We start from the raw sequence: 20,755 nt of genomic DNA, 5'->3' as shown, positions 1-20,755 counted from the left end.
AAAAAAAAATACATTTGTAACTTTTATCTATATGTATCATGAAATTTTGCATAAAAAGTGACATGTTAAACCATCAACGAAGGGGCCTATTTTGACCAAAGCATTTTTTAATGTTTTTTTTAATCACTGTCTTTTGAGAGACATAAAATTTTTTTGGTTTCCATCAGCATATGATGGCTTATTTTTTGCAGTAGGGGTTTATTTTTCAATGTCATTATTTTTTTGGGTAAATAACTTGTTTGATTGAGTTTATTTGTTTCTAGTAGGAATAGAAAAAATGCAATTTTACCTTATTTGCATTAGGGTGCATTCAAATGGAGGAAAATGGCGCTGAATTTGGTGTGGAATCTGTGTTAGATTACGTGCTGGAAAAAGACAATGGGAGGCTTTTTTTTTCAGCGATGAATGTTATGCAGATTCCACACCAAATTCAGCACCATTTTCCTCCATGTGAAAGCACCCTTGATTAAGTAAGTGTTAACTTCATTCTGTGGACCATTTTCATTATAGCAATAAACAATGTTCCAGCATACTATGCTACCATTATCCAAAGTAGAGAGCTGGTTTAAGTGTTAAGCAAACTTGAACATGGTCTGTACCTCCCAGGTTCGCTAAATTCTTTTACAATCTGTAACTACTGTATCTGCTACCCAATATTAGGTTAAGGATGGTCACTGCCACTCAATTCATCTCTATGGTACTGTCATAGGAAGGTACATCCTGCTTTCGGATATTTCCAGCTTTCAGATATAGTTGAAAGTCGTAAAGGTACATAGGCTAGATTGCCACTTATTTTAAAGGGATCCTATCATTCACACACTATTTTTTCTAGGTACCACATCGGAATAGCCTTAAAGGCTATTCGTCTCCTTTCAATGCTGCAAGAGAGCTCTCTCCAGCGCCGCCTCCATCTTCGTTAAGAGCGTCCTCTTTAGCCTCTTCTTCAGGCGGTGGCTTGGACAGAGCAGACTGCGCATGCCCACAGGCCACGAGAAAATGGCCACTTGCACAGTATTGTAAGCGGCCATTTTCTCGTGGCCTGTGGGCATGCGCAGTCAGCTCTGATAAGGCCCATGGACTAGAAGTTACAAGCCACCGCCGGAAGAAGAAGCTGAAGAGGACGCTCCTGATGAAGATGGAGATGGCGCTGGAGAGAGCTCTCTTGCAGCATTGTGGACACCCTCAGTGCTGTTTGAGCACTGGGGCCCGCCCCAGTGCTGCGAGAGAGCTAATTGCGAGAGAGCTAATTTGCATACCAACATGAACCGGGATTGTAGGCAAACAGCGGCGCCGGGAAGATAACGAAAGGTAGGAGACAAATAGCCTTTCTAAGGCTATTCTGACGTGGTAACTAGAAAAAATAATGTGTGAATGATAGGATCCCTTTAAGCAGTGGGACAAGGTGATGCATTTTTCAGATCCCAGTGGCTGCCTATTGACCATACTTTTATTACCTATCCTGTGGATATCTGATGTGATATTTGATTAAGTGTAATCTTACGACAACCTCTTTAAACAGCATTTTAAAAAATTTGAAAAAAAAACAAAAAACATTGATTAAATTGACAATCAGACCAGTATAAAATATGAAATATATGTCCTGTATGGTACATTATTGAAGATTAAATTACAGAACATATTTCTCTTAGTCTATATTATCTATAGATCTTTGCCTTATGATGTATGCTTTGGCATGGATTAGGTCATTATCGATTTTTAAAAGGAACTCCAAATATAGATATGCCAGTTCTAGACTTATTTCCAGGCTCTGTTTTTTTCTACTAAACAAATGGATTAAAGGTCTGTTGAAAAATATCTATAAATTAACATTGAATAATTCTGAGTTGACAGCTGGGCTGTAGACTCAAACTGGTAAAAGAATCATTCTTTTAACCCCTTAAGGATGCAGGATAGTTTGGGCCTTAAGGCTCAGACCCTGTTTTTCAAATATGATGTCTTTTGCTTTATGCGAGGATAGCTTCATAATGCATTTACCTATCCAAGTGATTCCAAGATTGTTTTTTCGTGACACATTGTACTTTATGTTGGTGGTAAATTTTGGTCATTATACTTTGCGTTAGTTTGTTAAAAAAAAAGGACAATATATTGAAAATTTCATAAAATTATCAATTTTTAAAGTTTCTGTTATTCCCCTAAAAACACAGACAATCATATCACACAAAATTCTTCCTAATTAACATTTCCCATATGTCTACTTTATATTGGCATTGTTTCTTCATGTCCTTTTACTTTTCTAGGAAGTTAGAAGGCTTATAACTTTAGTAGCAAATTGTCAGATTTTCTAGAAAATTTCAAGATTTTGTATTCTAGGGACCTATTTAGTTGTGAAGTGACTTTGAGGGGCCTATATAATAGAAAAGACCCATAAATGAACCTATTTTAGAAACTGTAGTCTTCAAACTATTCAAAATTGTATATAGGAACTTTATCAACCCTTTAGGTGTTCCTCAGGAATTAATGCAAAATGGAGGTGAAATTTTCAAATGTCACTTTTTTATGCACATTTTCCATTTTTTTGTAACAAAGAAGGGGTTAACAGCAAAACATACCATAATATTTATTACTCTGTTTCTGCAGTTTGTAGAAATATCCTGCTCGCACCGCTTATATATTCCCCTCCTGACGCAATCAGATTTGTTCTAATGAATCGGCGATTTTGGGGGGTTTTTTGTCGTCACATTATTCAAGCTATTTTTTTTATTTTTGTTTTGACGTAGCCATTTGAGTGCTTGTATTTTTCCGGGATATGATGCATTTTGTAATGACACCATTTTTGGTTGCCTATAACTTATTGACTATTTTTTATTAACTTTTTTGGTGGATAAAAAAAAACCCACATCAATTCTGGCATTGCATTTTACTTTTTAAATGCTTTTCCGCACAGCGTACAGCATAAGTACCATGTTACCTTTATTCTGCGGGTCGGTACAATTATGGCGATACCTAATTTATATAATTTTTTTATGCGTTAGTAATTTTGTAGAACAAAAACCCATATGAAGACATAAATTAATGATTTTTGCATCATCATCTTCTGAGATGCGTAACATTTTTATTTTTCAGTTGACAGAGTTGGTTGAGGGCTTATTTTTTGCGGGACAACCTGTGATTTTTATTGGTACTGTTGTGGGGTGGGTATGACTTTTTCATCACTTTTTATAGCATATTTTGTAAGGTTAGATGGCAAAAAATTATTTCTGGCCTTTTTTTCTGGTTTTTTTTCCAGACGTTTACTGTACAGGTGAAATGTTGTTTTACTTTTATTGTACAGGTTGTTACAGTCGCGGTGATACCAAATATGCATAGTTTTTATTAATTTTTAGGGTTTATTTTTATAAAACTCATTTAATATAGAAAAAGGGAATTTTGGGGCTTTATTCATTTATTACATTTTTTTTACACTTTTTTTTTTTTTTTTACATTTTTTATTTTTCCTATAAGGATACTTGGACCAGCAATACTCTGATTGCTTGTCTAGTACTACAGAGACGCATAGAAACACTTCCAGCATCACGGCAGGATCAACCAGGTACACGGGGGTGCTAGCAGCCCAGGGTCACTAGCTAGACCCCGGCTTAATAAAATTCATCAGGGCACCCCCCAATCTTGCTGCGGGGGTTGCCGAGGAGGTCGGTATATTGCGCTACTCTTTAGATGCTACGGACATGTTTGTCTGTGGCATCTGAAGAGTTAAAATTGCTGATCGAAGCGGAGCTTCGACCAGAGATTGACTGGGGCAGCTTGTCCCGGCTCTTGGCTGTGTAATACAACCGGGTGCCGGGAGAAATGGCGCCATTACAGGTCAGTAATAGTACTGAGCTGAGCGCTAACGTGCAACTTGCAAGGATGTACTATTACTGACCTGAGCGTTAAGGGGTTAAAATTTACTGAGTTTTCATCATGAATATGATATAAACTTGCCATAAAAAAGATTTTCAATGCTTTGAACATTGCTTTGAAATATTAGGAGTATCTGCTCTTGTTTTATACAATATGGATCTCAAATCTAAAATGTAACTTGTCTCTGGTTTCTTTTGCTTCATTAACTCCTTCCTGCCACTACCATTTGTCAAGTTTTCATTTTTGTTTTTGATTCCCCAATTCCAAAAGCCATCATTTTTTATTGTTCTGTCCACAGAGCTTTAGAGGGGCTTAGTTTTTGTGGTACAGATTGCACTTCATGATAATACCATTTAATATTTCATACGATGTACTAGAAAGCTGGAGAAAAATTCTGAATGGTGTGGAATTAGAAAAAAAACTGCATTTGCACCATTTTCGGGGTTTGATTTTACAGCAATCACTGTACAGTGAAAATCACGTGTTAGCTACATTATACCCATTATAGATATATCTAAATTATATAGTTTTTGTTATGTTTATGTTATGTACATCTTAACAACAATCCAAAACTAGAACACCTATACACTTTTTATATTTCCATGTACAGAGCTGTGTAAGGGTTTTTTTTTTTTTTTTTTTTTTTGCAGGGCAAGTTTTACTTTCTTGATACCATTTTGGGAAATGTCTGATGTTTAGAAGAATTTGCCTCTTTTGTACAAGAGCTAAATAAAAATGACTATGGTTTCTACTTTACGTATGAGATAGAACCTAGTCCTTACTATACCTTGACCTTACTATATGTAAGGAAGACACAGGCCAGTTAAGTACGTGTGTACACAGGAAATCGACTGCGGCAAATTCCCTGTTGCATTGGGAAATTTGCCACCCACCAGCCCTTAAAGCAGGTATTCCAAAGGGGAAACATCTTCGAGTTAGGAGGAACTGTTCTTGGAGGTCCGACCATCTATCCACGGCGAAAGATCTGCAGGGGAGATTCATTAGGAGAGGGTACCCTAATAACGTGCTGAAGAAGGCATACTTAAATCCCCGGAGCCGTGTGGATACATCTGAGAATGGGAATTCCTCTAGAATTGTGGCAACGTATGACAGGGCAGCAGAAAGCATTAGGCAGATCATCAAACAAGAATGGAGGATGTTAAAGACTGACCCCATTGTTGGCCAGTTTGTTAGGCCTGGACCCCTAATTAAACATTTAGAAGGGGGAATAATTTAAGGATCAAACTGGTCCATAGCCATCTGTTAGCTGAACCTCGGAATGCAACCTGGTTAGATCAAGCCAGGGCTCATACTGTGGGGAATTTTCCATATGGCTCATGTAAGGCCTATGGATTTATTAAAAAGGGCAAGAAGGTCATGTGCGCAAATTCAGGAAGAAAGTTCGAAGTGGGCCATTTTGTTAACTGTCGGTCTCAAGGCCTTGTGTATGTCATCACCTACTCCTGCAGACTCCAATATGTTGGGAAAACAACGAAGGAGTTCCGCAGGAGGATCAGAGAGCACGTCAATGATGTTGCAAGAAGGGAGGACACGTCAGTAGCCCAACACATATGGGACGTGCATGGAGGGGACAGCGGAATCTGTGTTTCCAGCGTGTTGAACTGGTTACACGACAAGCAAGAGGGAGCAATTTTGATTGCAAAGTCCTCCAAAGGGAGGCCCGTTGGACCTTAGTTTTTGACACAGTTTCCCCTAAGGGGCTTAATGAGTTCATTTTGTATGCCTCCTTTTTATAGTCATCATTTGGAGCATTTTATAAATTGTCCCTTGTGCCCCCTATACTTCTGGATGGTGGTTGCATTGTATTATCCTCATCTTTTATCTTAGATGGATCATTGCTTTTTACCTGCATGTCAGGTTATGTGTTGTTGGGGGAGGGGGAGCGTGTTTGCGGCAGCGGGCCTGCCCACTGATGACGTAGGTGGGGGCGGATCTCACTCTATATCAAGCGGAGATCGAGAGCTGGCGCTTCGCGGTTAGACATCACAGCTGGCCGGAAGCTTGCAACACTAAGAGCGTACCTGCTACTTTCAGTGTTAACCCATTAGTTGGGTAACACTGTTTAGGCCATAATATAAATGCAGTAGCCTCTGATGAACCGGCAATTAACCGGAGAAACGCATCAGGCGGTTTATAGTGGCCGTGTGTGTTAGTGTGTTAGTGTGGATGTGTGTGTTATCCTAACCAGTGTATAAGCAATGCCGCCCCTGCTACCTCTTGTGTCACCCCCTCTACTTCATAGATTGTATGCTCTTGCGAGCAGGGCCCTCAGTCCCATTGTGTGAAATGACGTTCTTTGTTATGTATCTGTCTGTATATGAACCCTACAAATTGTACAGCGCTGCGGAATATGTTGGCGCTATATAAATAAAATTTATTATTATTATTATTATTATAACCATTATCCTAGTTAATTCAACTGTGCCAGTGCTGGGTTCGGATATTGCGGACCCAGTATAGGTGTGTGCTATATTGGGGTGCGAGAGACATCTAGAGGGGTTATCCCTTATTGTTAAGTTCTGCTTGGTTATAGAGTCAGGCAGTGCTCTGAAGGGGACCAATTACTTACCTAGGGTCTACACCCATGCATCCTTTGATCTATACAGTGTAGTAGAGAGACACACACTCCAGAAACAGCCCATTCAATTTGTTTACTTACCATTTTATTTAGTGTCTAATAAGCTTTTCATCAGTATTATTAAAAGTTATATTTTAGTGCACTTTTTTTTCAATTTTGCTTTTGGATACTTTGGGTGCATTACCTTTACAATATTTATTCATTATTGTTAATGACATTAAATTTTATTTTAATTGTTTTTGGCAGCTTGGCTATTTTGATTTTTTTTCCTTCATGGAGTTCACTGAAAGGGATAAATATTTTATATATTTATATTTTGGGCATTTGAATATGGGAATGCCTATGGTGCTTTTGTGTCTTCTTGTCTATTTATTTTTAGAGATGAGCGAACAGTGTTCTATCGAACACATGTTCGATCGGATATCAGGGTGTTCGCTATGTTCGAATCGAATCGAACACCGCGTGGTAAAGTGCGCCAAAATTCGATTCCCCTCCCACCTTCCCTGGCGCCTTTTTTGCACCAATAACAGTGCAGGGGAGGTGGGACAGGAACTACGACACCGGGGGCATTGAAAAAAATTGGAAAAAGTCATTGGCTGCCGAAATCAGGTGACCTCCATTTTAGACGAATAGTGGATTTCAAATCTGGGTCATATGAGAATGTGAACTTTGTGACTATGAGACAGGGATAGCTGTACAGGCAGGGATAGCTAGGGATAACCTTTATTTAGGGGGGAATGTTATTAAAAATAACTTTTTGGGGCTCTATCGGGTGTGTAATTGTGATTTTTGTGAGATAAACTTTTTCCCATAGGGATGCATTGGCCAGCGCTGATTGGCCAGAGTACGGAACTCGACCAATCAGCGCTGGCTCTGCTGGAGGAGGCGGAGTCTAAGATCGCTCCACACCAGTCTCCATTCAGGTCCGACCTTAGACTCCGCCTCCTCCAGCAGAGCCAGCGCTGATTGGCCGAATTCCGTACTCTGGCCAATCAGCACTGGCTAATGCATTGTATTGGCGTGATGAAGCAGTGCTGAATGTGTGTGCTTAGCACACACATTCAGCTCTACTTCATCGGGCTAATAGAATGCATTGGCCAATCAGCGCTGGCCAATGCATTCTATTAGCTTGATGAAGCAGAGTGTGCACAAGGGTTCAAGCGCACCCTCGGCTCTGATGTAGCAGAGCCGAGGCTGCACAAGGGTTCAAGCGCACCCTCGGCTCTGATGTAGCAGAGCCGAGGGTGCACTTGAACCCTTGTGCAGCCTCGGCTCTGCTACATCAGAGCCGAGGGTGCGCTTGAACCCTTGTGCACCCTCGGCTCTGCTACATCAGAGCCGAGGGTGCGCTTGAACCCTTGTGCACACTCTGCTTCATCAAGCTAATAGAATGCATTGGCCAGCGCTGATTGGCCAATGCATTCTATTAGCCCGATGAAGTAGAGCTGAATGTGTGTGCTAAGCACACACATTCAGCACTGCTTCATCACGCCAATACAATGCATTAGCCAGTGCTGATTGGCCAGAGTACGGAATTCGGCCAATCAGCGCTGGCCCTGCTGGAGGAGGCGGAGTCTAAGGTCGGACCTGAATGGAGACTGGTGTGGAGCGATCTTAGACTCCGCCTCCTCCAGCAGAGCCAGCGCTGATTGGTCGAGTTCCGTACTCTGGCCAATCAGCGCTGGCCAATGCATTCTATTAGCCCGATGAAGTAGAGCTGAATGTGTGTGCTTAGCACACACATTCAGCTCTACTTCATCGGGCTAATAGAATGCATTGGCCAATCAGCGCTGGCCAATGCATTCTATTAGCGTGAACTGAGTTTTCACAGGGGTTCTAGTGCACCCTCGGCTCTGCTACATCAGATTGCTACATCTGATGTAGCAGTGCCGAGTGTGCATCAGATGTGTAGTTGAGCAAAACTGACTCAGCACTGCTAAGTCTCTGCATTCGCATAGGAATGCATTGGCCAGCCTTCGGCCAATCAGCACTGGCTCTGCCGGAGGAGGCGGAGTCTAAGGTCAGACCTGAATGGAGACTGGTGTGGAGCGATCTTAGACTCCGCCTCCTCCAGCAGAGCCAGCGCTGATTGGTCGAGTTCCGTACTCTGGCCAATCAGCACTGGCCAATGCATTTCTATGGGGAAAAGTTAGCTTGCGAAAATCGCAAACTGACAGGGATTTCCATGAAATAAAGTGACTTTTATGCCCCCAGACATGCTTCCCCTGCTGTCCCAGTGTCATTCCAGGGTGTTGGTATCATTTCCTGGGGTGTCATAGTGGACTTGGTGACCCTCCAGACACGAATTTGGGTTTCCCCCTTAACGAGTATATGTTCCCCATAGACTATAATGGGGTTCGAAACCCATTCGAACACTCGAACAGTGAGCGGCTGTTCGAATCGAATTTCGAACCTCGAACATTTTAGTGTTCGCTCATCTCTATTTATTTTTATTTGTGAAAGGGGGAGATATTGTGTGTGGAATGATGGCTCAGTGGTTAGCGCTATTACCTTTTAACTCTGAGGTCCTGGGTTTGAATCCAACTATGTGCAATATCTGCCAGGAGTTTCTCCCCATGTTTGCATGAGTTTCCTCATACATACTAATAGGTAAATTGGCTTCTTTTAAAACACATTGTTAGGGATTAGAGATGAGCGAACACTAAAATGTTCGAGGTTCGAAATTCGATTCGAACAGCCGCTCAATGTTCGTGTGTTCGAACGGGTTTCGAACCCCATTATAGTCTATGGGGAACAGATACTCGTTAAGGGGGAAACCCAAATCCGTGTCTGGAGGGTCACCAAGTCCACTATGACACCCCAGGAAATGATGCCAACACCTCTGGAATGACACTGGGACAGCAGGGGAAGCATGTCTGGGGGCATCTAACACACCAAAGACCCTCTATTACCCCAACATCACAGCCTAACAACTACACACTTTACACACTCAATACCACCTCTCTGACAGTAGGAAAACACCTTGAAACATGTGTATTTGGCACTTGCAGTGAGGAGAGCTTGTCACCAGCAGTGAATTTGGCCCTTGTAGTAAGTTGAGGTTGGCACCAACATTTGTTTTGAAAATCAGGGTGGATTGAGCCTCTAACCAGCAGAGTTTGGGCAAATTCATGGTGGAGGGAGCCTCTAAAAACCCCAGTTTGGACCAATTCATGGTGGAGGGAGCCTCTAACCAGCCCAGTTTGGGCAAATTCATGGTGGAGGGAGCCTCTAAAAAACCCAGTTTGGACCAATTCATGGTGGAGGGAGCCTCTAACCAGCCCAGTTTGGGCAAATTCATGGTGGAGGGAGCCTCTAACCAGCCCAGTTTGGACCAATTAATGGTGGAGGGAGCCTCTAACCAGCCCAGTTTGGACCAATTAATGGTGGAGGGAGCCTCTAACCACCCCAGTTTGGACCAATTCATGGTGGAGGGAGCCTCTAAACAGCCCAGTTTGGGCAAATTCATGGTGGAGGGAGCCTCTAAAAAACCCAGTTTGGACCAATTCATGGTGGAGGGAGCCTCTAACCAGCCCAGTTTGGACCAATTAATGGTGGAGGGAGCCTCTAAACAGCCAAGTTTGGACCAATTCATGGTGGAGGGAGCCTCTAAAAACCCCAGTTTGGACCAATTCATGGTGGAGGGAGCCTCTAACCAGCCCAGTTTGGGCAAATTCATGGTGGAGGGAGCCTCTAACCAGCCCAGTTTGGGCAAATTCATGGTGGAGGGAGCCTCTAAACAGCCCAGTTTGGGCAAATTCATGGTGGAGGGAGCCTCTAACCAGCCCAGTTTGGACCAATTAATAGTGGAGGGAGCCTCTAACCAGCCCAGTTTGGACCAATTCATGGTGGAGGGAGCCTCTAACCAGCCCAGTTTGGACCAATTAATAGTGGAGGGAGCCTCTAACCACCCCAGTTTGGACCAATTCATGGTGGAGGGAGCCTCTAACCAGCCCAGTTTGGACCAATTCATGGTGGAGGGAGCCTCTAAAAAACCCAGTTTGGACCAATTCATGGTGGAGGGAGCCTCTAAACAGCCCAGTTTGGGCAAATTCATGGTGGAGGGAGCCTCTAAAAAACCCAGTTTGGACCAATTCATAGTGGAGGGAGCCTCTAACCAGCCCAGTTTGGACCAATTAATGGTGGAGGGAGCCTCTAAACAGCCAAGTTTGGACCAATTCATGGTGGAGGGAGCCTCTAAAAACCCCAGTTTGGACCAATTCATGGTGGAGGGAGCCTCTAACCAGCCCAGTTTGGACCAATTAATGGTGGAGGGAGCCTCTAACCACCCCAGTTTGGACCAATTCATGGTGGAGGGAGCCTCTAAACAGCCAAGTTTGGACCAATTCATGGTGAAGGGAGCCTCTAAAAACCCGTTTGGACCAATTCATGGTGGAGGGAGCCTCTAACCAGCCCAGTTTGGGCAAATTCATGGTGGAGGGAGCCTCTAAACAGCCCAGTTTGGGCAAATTCATGGTGGAGGGAGCCTCTAACCAGCCCAGTTTGGACCAATTAATGGTGGAGGGAGCCTCTAACCAGCCCAGTTTGGACCAATTAATGGTGGAGGGAGCCTCTAACCACCCCAGTTTGGACCAATTCATGGTGGAGGGAGCCTCTAAACAGCCAAGTTTGGACCAATTCATGGTGGAGGGAGCCTCTAAAAACCCCAGTTTGGACCAATTCATGGTGGAGGGAGCCGCTAACCAGCCCAGTTTGGACCAATTAATGGTGGAGGGAGCCTCTAAACAGCCAAGTTTTGGGAAATTCATGGTGGAGGGAGCCTCTAACCAGCCCAGTTTGGACCAATTCATGGTGGAGGGAGCCTCTAAACAGCCCAGTTTGGGCAAATTCATGGTGGAGGGAGCCTCTAAAAAACCCAGTTTGGACCAATTCATGGTGGAGGGAGCCTCTAACCAGCCCAGTTTGGACCAATTAATGGTGGAGGGAGCCTCTAACCAGCCCAGTTTGGACCAATTAATGGTGGAGGGAGCCTCTAACCACCCCAGTTTGGACCAATTCATGGTGGAGGGAGCCTCTAAACAGCCAAGTTTGGACCAATTCATGGTGGAGGGAGCCTCTAAAAACCCCAGTTTGGACCAATTCATGGTGGAGGGAGCCTCTAACCAGCCCAGTTTGGGCAAATTCATGGTGGAGGGAGCCTCTAAACAGCCCAGTTTGGGCAAATTCATGGTGGAGGGAGCCTCTAAAAAACCCAGTTTGGACCAATTCATGGTGGAGGGAGCCTCTAAACAGCCAAGTTTGGACCAATTCATGGTGAAGGGAGCCTCTAAAAACCCGTTTGGACCAATTCATGGTGGAGGGAGCCTCTAACCAGCCCAGTTTGGGCAAATTCATGGTGGAGGGAGCCTCTAAAAAACCCAGTTTGGACCAATTCATGGTGGAGGGAGCCTCTAACCAGCCCAGTTTGGACCAATTAATGGTGGAGGGAGCCTCTAACCAGCCCAGTTTGGACCAATTAATGGTGGAGGGAGCCTCTAACCACCCCAGTTTGGACCAATTCATGGTGGAGGGAGCCTCTAAACAGCCAAGTTTGGACCAATTCATGGTGGAGGGAGCCTCTAAAAACCCCAGTTTGGACCAATTCATGGTGGAGGGAGCCTCTAACCAGCCCAGTTTGGGCAAATTCATGGTGGAGGGAGCCTCTAAACAGCCCAGTTTGGGCAAATTCATGGTGGAGGGAGCCTCTAAAAAACCCAGTTTGGACCAATTCATGGTGGAGGGAGCCTCTAACCAGCCCAGTTTGGACCAATTAATGGTGGAGGGAGCCTCTAAACAGCCAAGTTTGGACCAATTCATGGTGGAGGGAGCCTCTAAAAACCCCAGTTTGGACCAATTCATGGTGGAGGGAGCCTCTAACCAGCCCAGTTTGGGCAAATTCATGGTGGAGGGAGCCTCTAAACAGCCCAGTTTGGGCAAATTCATGGTGGAGGGAGCCTCTAACCAGCCCAGTTTGGACCAATTAATGGCGGAGGGAGCCTCTAACCAGCCCAGTTTGGACCAATTAATGGTGGAGGGAGCCTCTAACCAGCCCAGTTTGGACCAATTAATGGTGGAGGGAGCCTCTAACCACCCCAGTTTGGATCAATTCATGGTGGAGGGAGCCTCTAACCAGCCCAGTTTGGACCAATTCATGGTGGAGGGAGCCTCTAAAAAACCCAGTTTGGACCAATTCATGGTGGAGGGAGCCTCTAAACAGCCCAGTTTGGGCAAATTCATGGTGGAGGGAGCCTCTAAACAGCCCAGTTTGGGCAAATTCATGGTGGAGGGAGCCTCTAACCAGCCCAGTTTGGACCAATTAATGGTGGAGGGAGCCTCTAACCAGCCCAGTTTGGACCAATTCATGGTGGAGGGAGCCTCTAAACAGCCCAGTTTTGGCAAATTCATGGTGGAAGGAGCCTCTAACCAGCAGAGTTGTGGGAAAGCAGGGTGGAGGGAGCCTCTAACCAGCAGAGTTGGTGGAAATCAGGGTGGAGGGAGCCTCTAACCAGCAGAGTTGGGGGAAATCATGTTGGAGGGAGCCTAGTATTAGCAGAATTGTGCAACGCATATGGTGGATGAGTATGAGGATGCGGAGGAATTGGAGAGGTTGAGTACAGACATGGAGTTTCATGTTGGGGTGCTTTACACAGGTGGGCACAAAAATGAAGGCTCTATCCAGTGGTGGTTCATTTTTATCAAAGTGAGCCGGTCGGCACTCTCAGCTGACAGACGGGTGCGCTTGTCAGTGATGATGCCACCGGCTGCACTGAACACCCTCTCAGATAGGACGCTGGCGGCAGGACAGGACAGCACCTCCAAGGCATATAGGGCAAGTTCAAGCCACAGGTCCAACTTCGACACCCAATACGTGTAGGGCGCAGAGGGGTCGGAGAGGACAGGGCTGTGGTCGGAAAGGTATTCCCGCAACATGCGCCTATACTTCTCACGCCTGGTGACACTAGGACCCTCCGTGGCGGCACTTTGGCGAGGGGGTGCCATCAAGGTGTCCCAGACCTTAGACAGTGTGCCCCTCGTTTGTGTGGACCGGTGAGAACTTGGTTGCCTACTGGAGGAACTGCCCTCCCTGCCGCCAACGTCACATGCTGGAAACATCTCCATCATATTCTGCACCAATTGCCTGTGGCAAGCATTGATGCGATTGGCCCTCCCCTCTACCGGAATAAAAGACGAGATGTTGTTTTTATACCGGGGGTCAAGGATAGCAAAGATCCAGTACTGGTTGTCCTCCATGATTTTGACAATACGCTTGTCGGTTGTAAAGCACCCCAACATGAACTCAGCCATGTCTGCCACAGTGTTAGTTGGCATGACTCCTCTGGCCCCACCGGAAAGTTCAATCTCCATTTCCTCCTCATCCTCCATGTCTACCCATCCGCGCTGCAACAATGGGACGATTCGAAGTTGCCCGGAAGCCTCCTGTATCACCATCACATCATCGGACAACTCTTCTTCCTCCTCCTCCTCCTCCTCCTCTTCCATTAAACGCAGTGAAGCGGACAGATGTGTGGACCTACTCTCCAGCTGTGACGGATCGGATGCTATCCCTAACTCCTCTGTGTGATCTGAGTTATCCCTGATGTCAATCAGGGATTCTCTCAGAACACACAAGAGCGGGATTGTAAGGCTCACCATCGCATCCTCAGAGCTCACCCTCCTTGTGGACTCCTCAAAGACCCGTAGGATGTCACAAAGGTCTCTCATCCATGGCCACTCATGGATGTGAAACTGAGGCAGCTGACTTTGTGGCACCCTAGGGTTTTGTAGCTGGTATTCCATCAAAGGTCTCTGCTGCTCAACCACTCTATTCAACATCTGAAACGTTGAGTTCCAGCGTGTGGGGACGTCGCACAAAAGCCGGTGTTGTGGCACATGCAGGCGTTGCTGGAGAGATTTTAAGCTAGCAGCGGCTACTGTCGACTTGCGAAAGTGGGCGCACATGCGCCGCACTTTCACCAGTAGCTCTGGAACATTGGGGTAGCTCTTTAGGAAACGTTGCACCACTAGGTTGAAGACGTGGGCCAGGCATGGAACATGTTGGAGTCCGGCAAGCTCCAGAGCTGCTACCAGGTTCCGGCCGTTATCACAAACGACCATGCCTGGGCCCAGGTGCAGCGGCTCAAACCATATTGCCGTCTCATCGAGGAGGGCATCCCTCACCTCGGAGGCAGTGTGCTGTCTGTCCCCCAAGCTGATCAGCTTCAGCACAGCCTGCTGACGTCTACCAACGCCAGTGCTGCAACGTTTCCAACTCGTAGCTGGGGTCAATCTAACAGCGGAGGAGGAGGCGGTGGCGGAGGAGGAGGCGGTGGCGGAGGAGGAGGCGGTAGAGGAGGAGGAGGAGGGGGGTGTTCTTCTCGTGTCCCTGCCAGGAATGTTAGGCGGGGAGACGAGGTACACCGGGCCAGTTTGGGAAGCAGTCCCAGCCTCAACTACATTCACCCAGTGTGCCGTCAGTGAAATGTAGCGTCCCTGTCCGCATGCACTTGTCCACGCGTCGGTGGTCAAGTGGACCTTTGTGCAAAGCGCGGAACTAAGGGCCCGCCTGATGTTGAGTGACACGTGCTGGTGCAAGGCGGGGACGGCACACCGGGAGAAGTAGTGACGGCTAGGGACGGCATAGCGAGGTGCCGCAGTTGCCATCAGGTCCAGGAAGGCGGGAGTTTCAACAAGCCGGAACGCCAACATCTCCTGGGCCAGCAGTTTAGCGATGTTGGCGTTCAAGGCTTGCGCGTGTGGGTGGTTAGCAGTGTATTTCTGCCGCCGCTCCAATGTCTGAGAGATGGTGGGTTGTTGTAAAGAAACGCCTGATGGTGCCTTTGATGGTGCAGGAGAAGGAGATAAGACAGGACCAGGGGAGGATGAGGTAGAAGTCAACAAAGTGGCGGAGGCAGATGAAGTGGTGTCCTGGCTCGTCCTCTGGAGTGCATCGCCAGCACAGTCAGCAGTGGCAGTGGCAGAGGCAGAGGCAGTGGCAGAGGCAGTGGCAGTGGCGTGAACGGCAGGCGGCCTTTGTCCTGCCGTTGCTGCCTGCCACTGATTCCAGTGCTTGGATTCCAAATGACGGCGCATTGAAGTGGTGGACAGGTTGCTCTTCTCAGAGCCCCTAATCAATTTCGAGAGGCAAATTGTGCAGACAACACTATATCTGTCCTCGGCGCATTCCTTGAAAAAACTCCACACCTTCGAGAAACGTGCCCTCGAGGTGGGAGTTTTTCGGGGCTGGGTACGAACTGGAACATCTTGGGAGATTCCGGGTGTGGCCTGGCTTCGCCTAAGCTGCTGACCTCTGCCTCTGCCTCTAGCTACCCTTTTTGGTGCTGCACCTGCCTCAACATCCACACTACTTTCCCCGCTTGACATCCCCCCTGTCCAGGTCGGGTCAGTGTCCTCATCATCCACCACTTCCTCTTCCAACTCCTGTCTCATCTCCTCCTCCCGCACAATGCGCCGGTCAACTGGATGCCCTGACGGCAACTGCGTCACATCATCGTCGATGAGGGTGGGTTGCTGGTCATCCACCACCAAATCGAACGGAGATGGAGGAGACTCTAGTGTTTGAGCATCTGGACACAGATGCTCCTCTGTTAGGTTTGTGGAATCGTGACGTGGAGAGGCAGGTTGAGGGACAATGAAAGGAGCGGAGAACAGCTCTGGGGAGCAGGGACAGTTTGGGTTATTGTTCTGTAAAGCTTCGGAATTTTGGGAGGAAGGAAGACAAGACTGTTGGGTAATAGGAGGAGAGGAGGCAGAGTCTGACTGGCTGCTGGACAATGTGCTGTAAGCGTTCTCTGACAGCCATTGCAAGACCTGTTCCTGGTTCTCGGGCCTACTAAGGTTTGTACCCTGCAGTTTAGTTAATGTGGCAAGCAACCCTGGCACTGTGGAGTGGCGCAATGCTTGCTGCCCCACAGGAGTAGGCACGGGACGCCCTGTGGCTTCACTGCTACCTTGCTCCCCAGAACCATTCCCCCGACCTCGCCCACGGCCTCGTCCACGTCCCTTTCCGGGAGCCTTGCGCATTTTGAATTCCTAGTTAGAAATTGGCACTGTATACCAGTAGTAAAAATTGTGGGTGCACGTAACCCCAATATATTCTTTGAATTCCCAGTCAGACACTGGCACTATATGGCAGTAGCAAGAAATGAGGGTATTTGTATTCCCAATATACTCTTTAAATTCTCAGTCAGACAATGGCACTGTATACCAGTAGTAAAAATTGTGGGTGCACGTAACCCCAATATATTCTTTGAATTCCCAGTCAGAAACTGGCACTATATGGCAGTAGCAAGAAATGAGGGTATTTGTATTCCCAATATACTCTTTGAATTCCCAGTCAGACAATGGCACTGTATACCAGTAGTAAAAATTGTGGGTGCACGTAACCCCAATATATTCTTTGAATTACCAGTCAGAAACTGGCACTATATGGCAGTAGCAAGAAATGAGGGTATTTATAACCCCAATATATTCTTTGAATTCCCAGTCAGACAATGGCACTGTATACCAGTAGTAAAAATTGTGGGTGCACGTAACCCCAATATATTCTTTGAATTCCCAGTCAGAAACTGGCACTATATGGCAGTAGCAAGAAATGAGGGTATTTGTATTCCCAATATACTCTTTAAATTCCCAGTCAGACAATGGCACTGTATACCAGTAGTAAAAATTGTGGGTGCACGTAACCCCAATATATTCTTTGAATTCCCAGTCAGACACTGGCACTATATGGCAGTAGCAAGAAATGAGGGTATTTGTATTCCCAATATACTCTTTAAATTCCCAGTCAGACAATGGCACTGTATACCAGTAGTAAAAATTGTGGGTGCACGTAACCCCAATATATTCTTTGAATTCCCAGTCAGAAACTGGCACTATATGGCAGTAGCAAGAAATGAGGGTATTTGTATTCCCAATATACTCTTTGAATTCCCAGTCAGACAATGGCACTGTATACCAGTAGTAAAAATTGTGGGTGCACGTAACCCCAATATATTCTTTGAATTACCAGTCAGAAACTGGCACTATATGGCAGTAGCAAGAAATGAGGGTATTTATAACCCCAATATATTCTTTGAATTCCCAGTCAGACAATGGCACTGTATACCAGTAGTAAAAATTGTGGGTGCACGTAACCCCAATATATTCTTTGAATTCCCAGTCAGAAACTGGCACTATATGGCAGTAGCAAGAAATGAGGGTATTTGTATTCCCAATATACTCTTTGAATTCCCAGTCAGACAATGGCACTGTATACCAGTAGTAAAAATTGTGGGTGCACGTAACCCCAATATATTCTTTGAATTACCAGTCAGAAACTGGCACTATATGGCAGTAGCAAGAAATGAGGGTATTTATAACCCCAATATATTCTTTGAATTCCCAGTCAGACAATGGCACTGTATACCAGTAGTAAAAATTGTGGGTGCACGTAACCCCAATATATTCTTTGAATTCCCAGTCAGAAACTGGCACTATATGGCAGTAGCAAGAAATGAGGGTATTTGTATTCCCAATATACTCTTTGAATTCCCAGTCAGACAATGGCACTGTATACCAGTAGTAAAAATTGTGGGTGCACGTAACCCCAATATATTCTTTGAATTACCAGTCAGAAACTGGCACTATATGGCAGTAGCAAGAAATGAGGGTATTTATAACCCCAATATATTCTTTGAATTCCCAGTCAGACAATGGCACTGTATACCAGTAGTAAAAATTGTGGGTGCACGTAACCCCAATATATTCTTTGAATTACCAGTCAGAAACTGGCACTATATGGCAGTAGCAAGAAATGAGGGTATTTGTATTCCCAATATACTCTTTGAATTCCCAGTCAGACAATGGCACTGTATACCAGTAGTAAAAATTGTGGGTGCACGTAACCCCAATATATTCTTTGAATTACCAGTCAGAAACTGGCACTATATGGCAGTAGCAAGAAATGAGGGTATTTATAACCCCAATATATTCTTTGAATTCCCAGTCAGACAATGGCACTGTATACCAGTAGTAAAAATTGTGGGTGCACGTAACCCCAATATATTCTTTGAATTCCCAGTCAGAAACTGGCACTATATGGCAGTAGCAAGAAATGAGGGTATTTGTATTCCCAATATACTCTTTGAATTCCCAGTCAGACAATGGCACTGTATACCAGTAGTAAAAATTGTGGGTGCACGTAACCCCAATATATTCTTTGAATTACCAGTCAGAAACTGGCACTATATGGCAGTAGCAAGAAATGAGGGTATTTATAACCCCAATATATTCTTTGAATTCCCAGTCAGACAATGGCACTGTATACCAGTAGTAAAAATTGTGGGTGCACGTAACCCCAATATATTCTTTGAATTCCCAGTCAGAAACTGGCACTATATGGCAGTAGCAAGAAATGAGGGTATTTGTATTCCCAATATACTCTTTGAATTCCCAGTCAGACAATGGCACTGTATACCAGTAGTAAAAATTGTGGGTGCACGTAACCCCAATATATTCTTTGAATTACCAGTCAGAAACTGGCACTATATGGCAGTAGCAAGAAATGAGGGTATTTATAACCCCAATATATTCTTTGAATTCCCAGTCAGACAATGGCACTGTATACCAGTAGTAAAAATTGTGGGTGCACGTAACCCCAATATATTCTTTGAATTCCCAGTCAGAAACTGGCACTATATGGCAGTAGCAAGAAATGAGGGAATTTGTATTCCCAATATACTCTTTGAATTCCCAGTCAGACAATGGCACTGTATACCAGTAGTAAAAATTGTGGGTGCACGTAACCCCAATATATTCTTTGAATTACCAGTCAGAAACTGGCACTATATGGCAGTAGCAAGAAATGAGGGTATTTATAACCCCAATATATTCTTTGAATTCCCAGTCAGACAATGGCACTGTATACCAGTAGTAAAAATTGTGGGTGCACGTAACCCCAATATATTCTTTGAATTACCAGTCAGAAACTGGCACTATATGGCAGTAGCAAGAAATGAGGGTATTTGTATTCCCAATATACTCTTTGAATTCCCAGTCAGACAATGGCACTGTATACCAGTAGTAAAAATTGTGGGTGCACGTAACCCCAATATATTCTTTGAATTACCAGTCAGAAACTGGCACTATATGGCAGTAGCAAGAAATGAGGGTATTTATAACCCCAATATATTCTTTGAATTCCCAGTCAGACAATGGCACTGTATACCAGTAGTAAAAATTGTGGGTGCACGTAACCCCAATATATTCTTTGAATTACCAGTCAGAAACTGGCACTATATGGCAGTAGCAAGAAATGAGGGTATTTGTATTCCCAATATACTCTTTGAATTCCCAGTCAGACAATGGCACTGTATACCAGTAGTAAAAATTGTGGGTGCACGTAACCCCAATATATTCTTTGAATTACCAGTCAGAAACTGGCACTATATGGCAGTAGCAAGAAATGAGGGTATTTATAACCCCAATATATTCTTTGAATTCCCAGTCAGACAATGGCACTGTATACCAGTAGTAAAAATTGTGGGTGCACGTAACCCCAATATATTCTTTGAATTCCCAGTCAGAAACTGGCACTATATGGCAGTAGCAAGAAATGAGGGTATTTGTATTCCCAATATACTCTTTGAATTCCCAGTCAGACAATGGCACTGTATACCAGTAGTAAAAATTGTGGGTGCACGTAACCCCAATATATTCTTTGAATTACCAGTCAGAAACTGGCACTATATGGCAGTAGCAAGAAATGAGGGTATTTGTATTCCCAATATACTCTTTGAATTCCCAGTCAAACAATGGCACTGTATACCAGTAGTAAAAATTGTGGGTGCACGTAACCCCAATATATTCTTTGAATTACCAGTCAGAAACTGGCACTATATGGCAGTAGCAAGAAATGAGGGTATTTGTATTCCCAATATACTCTTTGAATTCCCAGTCAGACAATGGCACTGTATACCAGTAGTAAAAATTGTGGGTGCACGTAACCCCAATATATTCTTTGAATTACCAGTCAGAAACTGGCACTATATGGCAGTAGCAAGAAATGAGGGTATTTATAACCCCAATATATTCTTTGAATTCCCAGTCAGACAATGGCACTGTATACCAGTAGTAAAAATTGTGGGTGCACGTAACCCCAATATATGCTTTGAATTACCAGTCAGAAACTGGCACTATATGGCAGTAGCAAGAAATGAGGGTATTTGTATTCCCAATATACTCTTTGAATTCCCAGTCAGACAATGGCACTGTATACCAGTAGTAAAAATTGTGGGT

At 44.9% G+C, this 20,755-nt stretch overlaps 1 protein-coding gene across 4 annotated transcripts in view; it reads left to right on the top strand.

Moving 5' to 3' along the window:
- Positions 1-20,755, top strand: part of NLGN1 (neuroligin 1) — a 390,085-nt gene that overhangs the window by 357,449 nt on the left and 11,881 nt on the right. The gene's annotated exons all lie outside the window — the stretch shown is intronic.

Source organism: Leptodactylus fuscus, chromosome 3 (genome assembly GCF_031893055.1).
Source record: "Leptodactylus fuscus isolate aLepFus1 chromosome 3, aLepFus1.hap2, whole genome shotgun sequence".
In the NCBI taxonomy this organism is placed as follows: Eukaryota; Metazoa; Chordata; class Amphibia; order Anura; family Leptodactylidae; genus Leptodactylus; species Leptodactylus fuscus.
The sequence above is the reverse complement of the archived record's forward strand: the minus strand, read 5'-3'. Positions and strand labels throughout refer to the sequence as shown.